Raw genomic sequence first — 10,817 nt, 5'->3', positions numbered from 1 at the left:
TAAAGAAGAAATGATTGAAGCAGGGAAAATGCAAGGAACCTTAAAGTGAACGAAGCCGTAGATACAACACAATTTAAGAAAGACCAGAGAAAGCAGATGAAGAAAATTTGGCAGTACAAGAAATGCACAGTCAATTCTTGAAGAATAAAGATGATTGGAATAGAACCTGGCAATGGCTGCAGAAAGGAGACTTAAAAGGGCCCACTGAGGCATTAGTGTGCAGCGCTCAAGAACAAGCTCTCAGAACAAACTACTCCAAATATTACATTGATAAAAGCTCTCAGAACAAACTACTCCAAATATCACATTGATAAAAGCACTGACTCGCCACAGTGTAGGATGTGCTTTTGAGAAGGGAGAAAGTACAAGCCATATTGTGAGTGCTGTAAGCTCGCACAACTCGAATACAAAAGGAGACACGACATGTGGCCAGATATGTCCACTGGCTGTTGTGCAGTAAAGCACACCTCGAGAGAGCCGAACAATGGTATAAACACATGCCACAGGGAGTTATGGAAAATGTACATTACAAAATACTCTGGGATTTTAACATGCAGTGCCACCAAGTCATAGAGGCGAGCCGACCAGATATCGAGCTCATCCACAAAGATGAAAAAATAGTAAAGATAATAGATGTTGCAATACCAGGCGATTCGAGGGTGAAATGTAAGGAAATAGACAAGATTGAGAAATACCAGCCACTGCAGGACGCGATAGGACAGTTATGAAGCATGGGGTAAGTAATGGAGGTACATTAGGAGCAGTTACTTAGGGTTTTGAAAAACAGATTAATAATACTGGAGCTGCCGTCAGGCTCGAGGTGATCCAGAAGACAGCATTGTTGGGTACAGCTCACATTCTAAGGAGAGTATTGTCTCTTTGAGTCACAGGAGAAGACACTACTTGAAACCGCTGGTGATTTCTTATTGCCTGCTTCAAGTAAAGAATAACCAGTAATTAAGAACTATCCGAGATTCTTTCAGAACAACAACAATAACGACGACGACAAAAACAACAACAACAACAACAACAAAAACAACAACAGCAACAACAACAATAATAATAATTATGATTGTTATTTCATTTATTGACCACTAGAGCCGATATGTAGGGGAGGAATGAACCGGGACTCTTCGAAATAAGTGAGAAACGGTTAGCCGACCAAGCAAGAGCAATAAGAGCAAAAGGGTGGTTAGCAGACATGGAAATTGAAGAGATAAAAAGGAAAGTAGAAAATAGAAATGATACTTCACCAACAGATAACGTACCCAGAGACGACAGAGAAATGACTGTAGAGCATAATGATGAAGCGGAGTGGCTGCATGAAATGCAAGATATGTTAAGAAATATCGAAAGCCAAGATGACAACAAAATAACTACAGAAAGGATAAAAAAGCAGTTAAGAAAATAACCAAATTGGAAAAGCCCAGGACCGGATGGGGTCCAAGGTTATTAGATGAAGAAACTGAGAGGGTTTCATGAAAGGATAGCGCAACAGCTAGATGAGTGTTTGCAGGATGAGAAAGGGAAAGACACTGTTATGTGCCAAGGATCCTGAAAAGGGAAATGTTGCATCCAACTTTAGACCAATTAGCCTTCCGCTAATGTGGAAACTAATGTCAGGTGTTTTGGCCAGTGACCTGTATAGATACTTTTTAAAAGTTGACGGCTACCTATTGAACAGAAAGGGTACCGAAAGAGGAGCTGGGGAACGAAGGATCAGCTCTTAATTGATAATCAAATTATAATGATGATGATGATGATGTTTCTACAGACTAAAAGAGAAGGATTAGGAAGATGCTCGGGCCATGCTAGTATTAAGATACTCTAGTCCTTTTCTAAAATGGATTAAGGCAGAGATTCGTGAATTAGAACTAGGTAACTGCTTACAATGTACAACGCGCGCTGTCTTAAAAGTAGCATCCGAGTTCGTTTACAAGACTTAGAAAAACTGAAGGACTGTTGCAATAAGTGAGTGAATCTGCGAGGGGAATACGTTGAATAAAATCATCATTAACTGATCCTTCTGTATTTTCTTTTACTCGAAACCAGGAACTTTTCAACATCCCTTCGTAGAATAGAGAAGAAGAAGAAGAAGAAGAAGAAGAAGAAGAAGAAAAAGAAGAAGAAGAAGAAGAAGAAGAAAAGAGAGAGAGAGAGAAAGAAAGAGAGACTGGGAGAAAGAGAGAGAGTGAGAGAGAGAGAGAGGGAAAGAGTAAAGGAGGTAAGGAAAGAGAGAAAGAGAGAGAGAGAAAAAGAAAGAGAGAGAGAAAGAGAGGGAGGGAGAAAAAGCGATGTTTGTAGCCACAGAACAAACACGTCTAGATAAAAGTTATATAATAATTTGAAAACAAAGGCTATCTTAACTGGAACTGGAGGAGAGTCAGTGCAGAGAAAGATGAAGAGATGAAGAATATAGTTACTCGGAAGAAAAAATTGAGTAAGAAATAGCATGAAGTTCAATGAATCCCCAAGAGAAAAAAAAGTAGTAATGTGAGTAAAAATAAGTTACACTGAGGGAAAAGATATTACAGAGGGGAAAATATATTTCTTTAGTGTTTGAATGAAGAAAGAAATAAGGATAAAACGAAATGAAAAGCTTTGAGAGTAACTGAAAGTAAAAAGTTAAGAAAAACACGTAAGAAAGTAGAAATATAACAATTGTAAATGACCTTCTATAATGGGAGGCCTCTGTTACAGTAGAGATGTTTTGGAGTTAAAATGGAGTATAAAAAAGTGTCTAACAAATTATAGTGGAGAGAAAGACCTGAGAATGAAGCGACTCAACGAAGGTTAAAGAAAGATAATTGCCATACAAGTCGGTGTAGGAAGACACAAGAACAAGCGTCAAAGTAAGTATAACATCAGACAGACAGGGTCACAGTCTCCTAAAGGGAGGATATGACAGAAATATTATGCTAAATCGGTAAAAGTCCTTGGTAGCAACAACAAAAGTTAGTATCTACAGAATAAGCTCTTCAGAAACAATGTAAAGAAAGTTACCACATCTGAATAGTATACTGGTTATAAGAGATTAAAAGTGAAGAGAAAAATAGTTGAAGAGAATATAAATATTGCAGAAGAGTCAGTAGAAAAGATTTGTGAAATGGTATATATAACGACACCAACCTGGAAAGTATCTGGTGTTCAAGGATTCTGGCTTTGATATTTCGCAAGCATGCGCAGTTACACACAACTGCTTCTTTTTGGTTGAGTAGAAAAATGGAGCACCGATAATATGAAAAAAAAGGCCAATGTTAATACAGAAGGATGATGCAAAGGGAGGGTAAGTCAGACTACGTGTTTGCTATTGCTTTGGAAATTGATAAATGGTCTCATAGGAGATAAATTGTATAGTTTTCTAGAGAAGGAAGAAACAGCTACTAGAACAAAAGATGCAGAAAGAAATCAGTGGGATTTTCTGATCTATTTGATATCTATATATTATACTAAGAGGATATAAATAAGAGCTTAACTGTTGGATGGATAGCCGACAAGAAAGCATACGGTAACTTCCCATAAATTGGGTTTTAGAGTGCCTGACAATTGTCACGGTCATCAGGTTAAGAAATAAGCATTAGAATGAATTTGATAACGACAAAGGTTGATAAAATTCAATCAGACGGCAAACGCAGAATGTATGGAAAAGAGGACGACATTTTTTATCATCCTCAGATCGATTGCAGTAAGCCAGTATAAAAAGTACCTTGTCGGTAAAAGGGTGAATGCATGTGGATGTTAGTCAAGTACTGGAAATGTGGTACGAATGCAAGCCAGGGGCTGTGATGATGAATGATAATTACAGGATTTTATGAGATTCGTCTATAATGGATGACCATACCACTGAAGCAGAAAGGCCAGATATGATCGTCGGTAAAAAGAACAAAGAAAAACACATGATCAGTAACTTTGCAATCCCATATAAGATAGTGGATTGAGAGATATCCGGTAAGCAAATTGTGGAATTCGAGGGTTAAAATTATTCTTGTGGTAATTGGTGCACTAGGCATAACGCCCATACTGCCTAAAAGGCTTAAGTACATTGGAAATGATATAAGTATGGTTGACCTGCAGAAAAATACTTCCTGTATTTGGCAAGAGTCTTAAGAAAGATACTTGAGAGTTGAAAAGATTTGTTGTCAGCAAACCCCAGGAAAGCATCCTTGCTAATAATATATCGGCTATTACTAGAAGGGAGATTGGTTGTAAAGCGGAACAACAACAGCAACAACAGCGGCGATAACAACAACATTAACTAATTCAAGAGTGACAATAATCATAATGGTTGTTTCTGATTTAAGCACAAGGCCAGCAGTTTTGAGGGAGGGTTATGAAATAAGATAAAGTACCTGTGAAGTAATTGACTAATACTTTCTTTTATTGACCTCGGTAGGATTAGAAGACAGAACATAAAGAGCCGAGCCAAATACCGCAAGCTATTTTCCTTGACGCTCTAATGACTTTGCCAACCTACAATATTAATATGTGGGTTTAATATCTACATGGACGTGGAAGCAGCGTTCTGTAAACAAAACCACAAACCCAGAAATATATCCAACAATATATGGAATATTCGAGAGTAAAATTAGGAAAAGTAACAAAACGAGGTGATGTCATATGGATCCACGGTAAGTCAAAATGATATGTCATACAAGGGATCATTGCATACAAAATATGCTGTTTAAAAATATATAAAAATAAACATTACGAAAATAAGGAACAATTAAGAAACGAGATACAAATAGCAACAAAAAAAATATGGATTAACTATTTCCGTTAATAGCTCAAACAGTATTCAATACATTATTCGATGGGCGAACATGTGTGATGAATGACATAGCGCGAGTTTAATGCGAGTACGCTACGAAATTTATGTAATACATCACATTAGTTAGAATCCGTATTCTTTCATAATGTTCGATCCTAACAAAAAGGTTAAAATAGAATAGAAACAGAATGGCAAGAGAGCCTTGGGCCATGTAATAATACTTCGAAGTATTGCTCTAATATTTTACATCTATTTTATATCTAGCAAATACGGGTAGCATAAATGAGAGGAACGTGTTATGGAGAAGAAATAACGTAAAAACAACGTATAAACGCAGTAACGACTCAACGTAGATTAATAATGAAAAAAACAAAAGTATTTTAGGGAACAGAAATGGAATATACACTGAAAATAAAACTAAACAGCTCGATGACAATAAAATGATGACATCTCCCCACAAACCAATGTCCATAGAGGTTAGAGGGGGCACAATACAGTAAATAAACGAAATATTGAAGTAAAAACAGCGACAATCCCTGTCCTTTACAACAAAGAAAATCAGATGTAGCATTGAAACACAATTTTACATCCTTGACAGTCAATACTGCACACATCTCAGGAATACAGAAGTGCAACTGGGCGTGCAGTAGAAACTTGCACAGAAAGGAGGAAAATATATAAAAAAACAACGAAAGGCAAAATGATTTCATATAACTTTTATTTTTTATCATTCACTTGATTCGATCATTAGACTGCGGCCATGTTGGGGTACCGCCTTGAAGAATTTTAAGTCAAATGAATCGACATCTAGTACTTATTAAAAGAAAAAACCAGTACTTATTCTATCGGGCTCTTTTGCCGAACAGCTTAGTTATGGGGACGTAAGTACACCAATACCGTTTATCAAGCAGTGATGGGGAAAACACAAACACGCACACACAGGCACACACACATACACACACACACACACACACACCACACACACACACACACAGAGGCACACATTCATACACACACACACACACACACACACACACACACAACGAGCTTGTTTCAGTTTCCGCCAACCAAATTCACTCAAAGGCTTTGTTCGGCCCAAGGCTATAATAGAAGACACTCGTCCAAGGTGCCACGCAGTGGGACAGAACTTGGAACCACGTGGTTCAGATGCAAGCTTCTTACCACACAGCCAGAAATTTTGTGGGATGTGCGTGCAATCGGATATATCGACTTCGTACTTGATCTGTATTTGTTATATTGATCCCAGAAGGATAAAAAAAACAAGTTGATCTCGACGGTATTTGAACTCTGATCGCATATGGCCCTAACTATTATTTATTGATGTTGTTGCACATTGCTTTCCCAATGACTTTCCTGATTAAGGTGGTGATAATGCTGAATGTGACGATGACCATGATGAGGATGATGACGATTAGGATAACGTGAGGGAGGAGGAAGGTGAGGAGGAGGGGAAGAAGCGGAGGAGGGGAAGATGAGGAAAAGAGGGAAGGTGAGGAGGAGGAAGACGAGGAGGAAGGGGAGGAGGAGGAAGCAGAGAAAAAGAAGAGAAGAAGAAGAAGAAGAAGAAGAAGAAGAAGAAGAAGAAGAAGAAGAAGAAGAAGAAGAAGATGATGATGATGATGATATTGATGACGACAACAATGATAATGATTTAGTTGGCTTTCCTCTCCATGTCGTTGCTTTCTCTGCTTTCTTCCAGGTTGCTATAGTTTTAATCGATTTGTGATTACTTACTTTGTCATTGTTGTCCATACTAAAGCTGTTCGCTTTCCTATTAATATTTCCTGCTTGTGCTGCTATCGTTCTTCTAGATGAAATTGATAGATCTAGAAATATGGCTCATGCTTACATATTGTTCTTGTTGTATTAGTAGATTTCATTGTTGACCAATATTATTGAAGCAAACATTCATTTTTCTACTGTGAAACGCAGATGTTTTCCAAGCATTGTAGTATGTCTAATGTATATTAAAAATACCAGCAGAGCATGCCCAAATCAGAAAGCAAAACAATATATCATTAAAGTAACTGTTCATTGCTATTAAATGGCTTTGATGCTTAAATTGTCGCTCTCTTATTCTATGAGTTTCAGTAGGTTCCGTTGTAGAAAGTAAATCCGAAAGGCAGATGGAATAATTTACATTATTGCATGAAGATAATATTAATGCCATTCATACATATAATGTACAAGATATAAAATATTTCAAAAGGAAGATTTTCAGTTTTTAACACTTACTCGTGGGTGTACATACACACACACATAAACACACACGCACATATATATATATATATATGTTTGCCGCCACTCAAATATGGCTGTTCCGTAGTAACCAACGTTTCTGTCATTTTTAACCTCAAGAGAACCACCGAGGATGATCAGAAAGAGGTCGAAACCGTACGGTTAGGTAGTCTCGTGGTTAGAAGATGGTAGAGGTTCACTCCCATGATTGCAATTTATATCGAGTACAGAAAACATCAAATAATCAGCCGAAGGAGGCGTCCTCCTGCGGTTAAAATAGCAGTAATGTCGATTCCTACGGAACAGCCATGTTTAAGTGGCGGTAAACATTACTTCTCAGTATAGTTACCAATTTCATCCCTTATAGAGATTTTCTAACAGGCGAATTTGCTCCCTCTCTCTTTCTCTCTCTCTCTATATATATTCCCAGCACCTACACCATCATCCACACACCTACACATGCACACCCGCATACGTCAATGTCACCAGCCCCTTCCACACGCACATGCACGCTCTCACATACACACGCACGCGCACGTCCGTTTTGGGATCACCACTACTTTATTATCTCCTCTTCCCCCTAGCTCTGCTGTGTGACCCCTCTGTCCGGCATTCGCCATGATAGATCTCTAGCCACTAAACCTTTTCTGTTTTCTCTCCCTGTTTATTTCTGTGTTCCTTTCTGTCGAAGAGCGTCGGCTCGAAGCGTAAAAGACTTTCTCACTTCCCGAGCGTTAAACTAATACACCTGTTTGTTGTTTACACACCCGTTTTCATCTTTTGTTTTTTTGTAAATTCTCACTACGTATATATATATATATATATATATGTGTGTGTGTGTGTGTGTGTGTGTGTGTGTCTGTGTATGTATATATATATATATATATATATATATATATATTATATCTATATCTATATATATATATATATATTTTATATCTAGCAAATACGGGTAGCATAAATGAGAGGAACATGTTATCATCATCATCATCTTCTTCTTCTTCTTCTTCTTCTTCTTCTCTTCTTTTTCTCTGCTTCCTCCTCCTCCCCTTCCTCCTCCTCACCTTCCCTCTTTTCCTCATCTATATATATATATATATATATATATATATATATATATATATATATATATATATATATATATCACGAGGCACATGCTGGATTTGCTTTGTACTTATATGTTTAATCTAGGTGTAACTGTTGTTGAAGACTTCGCCTAGCAAATTATTTTATTTGCTAAAAAAAAGTCAGAAACCATGGTCCAAGAGATAGATGGTAAATGTTTTTATTTTTCATTCCCTTCGAGTTTTTATCCCTAATAGTGGTTTGGACTTTAGCTGTTCCTTCTAGCGTGAAAGGAGTCCTATGAAGGATACCTCTTATGTGTTTAAATGTACACTGTATTTATATTAATAACATATAGTCTATTGGTTAATTTTTCTACACGCTAGGCCACAGGTAGTAAAAATTTCTAAAATATTTATTACCCTCATATTATTAATTATTGATATTTTTTTCTGGAAAATTGTTCTAAGGAATGCCGGTATTTTTTTGCTGCCGATAAAAAACTGCACTTGCGCGGTAGATTTGAAAAATTACAATGTATAAACAAGAGGGATATGCTGGATTTGCTTCGTACTTATATTTTTAATCTAGGTGTACCTGTTGATGAAGACTTCGCCTAGAAAATTATTTTATTTGCTAAAAAATAGTCTGAAACCATGGTCCAGGAGATAGATGGTAAATGATTTTATTTTTCATTCCCTTCGAGTTTTTATCCCTAATACATACATACATACATACATACATACATACATACATACATACATACATACATACATGCATGCATACATACATACATATATACATACATAATACGTAATATGTACATACATACACACATAATACGTACATAATACATACATACTTTTGTACATGGTGGCTGCCCCCTCGTTATCGAGTATGGCCACTGCACGAAGCTTAATCAATGTTGTTATCGTGCAATGCTTGTGCAAGAAGATTTTCTTAAAGTGAGGAAAGGCTGTGCACTGAGTCAATCTCACTCACTAAGCAACAACAGCCATAATCCGAAAAGAAGAACGAGTCAACTTCATCGGTAACTACTGAGCCGCAGGTTTTATGTCGGAGTTATCCCAGTTACCTGAATTACCTTCTCCTAGAAGGATGCCCTAACAGAGGCTCGGAGTCCTTCACTCCCAATGGTTTAACCGCGCGATCGGGTATTCAGTCCGATTATTTTTATGTCCCCGCGCATGATACAGCCTTAAGACATTTATTGGATGGCCGTTGACTCTCAGGAGTTCCTCCGCCCTTTGACGGGTTTTGTTTTTCATCCCGCAGGGTGTCCAATAAACACCTTCCTCACCAAGCAAGCTTGGTGGGGTTGCCGGTTTAGTTGCCGACGACCCGACCATGCAACAGGTTGTACTGGGTTAAATGTTACCAGTAGCACTCGAAAGTGACCTGACACAAACTTTTGTACCTACATTACATACATACATACATACAACATGCATACATACATGCATACTTACGTACGTACATACATACATACATACATACATACATACATACATACATACATACATACATACATACATACATACATACATACATACATACATACAACATACATACATACATGCATACGTACGTACAGAGCCCACCTAAAAATGTATACACACTTCCAGAAATGAAAAATGTGTAGAAATATTTTAATACTAAATTTATTCAGACATCGCATGATAAATACAAATTACCTTAAACCTCTACAATTACAAGAGGTGCTCAAAGTGGTGGCCATTAGCTTCCAGGTACTTATTAGTATGGTGAACTGCTGCTTGGGCATAATTAGCCAAAGTGTCAAGTGGGGTGGCTGCACATGCTGTTTCAATTTCTTACTGGTGAGCCATCAGTGTAGGGTGCCCCATAAGTAAAACGTTTGCAGCGGTTGAATGAGGAGAACATGTGAGGAGTTTAACCACACTTCTTAGTCCCATCCAATGTCCTTGAAAATTCTCATCCAGGTTAATTCACATACCTTGGCAGTAGTGCACCATCTTGAAAGAAAAGTTCATAATTTCCATAAAATGCAATTGGATATGCATAACATGCCTACGTACTCTTGACCAGTGACAATACCTTCAAAGCAAAATGGTCCTATTAAACCTGATGGCCCTCTACACAATGACTGCTTTGTCCACATGCAAGCAAGGATTTTCTGGTGCTCAGTAAACACAAATATATCAGTTCACTGTTCTATTTATCTTAAATTGTGCTTTATCAGATCACACAATTGTCCTCAAAAACTCTTCTTCCTCGCCTACCATGTGTTGAAATCGTTGGCAACCCTCTTGACCCAGGGTAGTACTACATCCTCCATGAACTTGATGTAGGCCTCCGTGTTGAGTCTGAGGCTATGTAGGAAGATGACTGGAGGCATAAAGTAACCATCACTAGTGATCACTCCAAACACCATGATATTGACTGGATGTTTGATCTTTATCACTCTCAGTACGTCTGCAGATTGCACTGTTCTCAGTCCTTTTCTACTCTAAGCACAAGGCAGTCGATTAGATCAACCCCAGTACACAATTGTTACTTAATTTATCGACTCCGAAAGGATGAAAGGCAAAGTCGACCTTGGCGGAATTTGAACTCAGAACATAAAGAAAGACGAAATACTGCTAAACATTTCGCCCGGCATGCTAACGTTTCTGCCAGATTGACACCAAAACACTCTGAAATGTTCGTATTGGAGCTTCCGGCG

The sequence above is a fragment of the Octopus sinensis genome, linkage group LG1, assembly GCF_006345805.1.
Source record: "Octopus sinensis linkage group LG1, ASM634580v1, whole genome shotgun sequence".
Taxonomy (NCBI): domain Eukaryota; kingdom Metazoa; phylum Mollusca; class Cephalopoda; order Octopoda; family Octopodidae; genus Octopus; species Octopus sinensis.
This window is presented reverse-complemented; position numbering follows the sequence as displayed.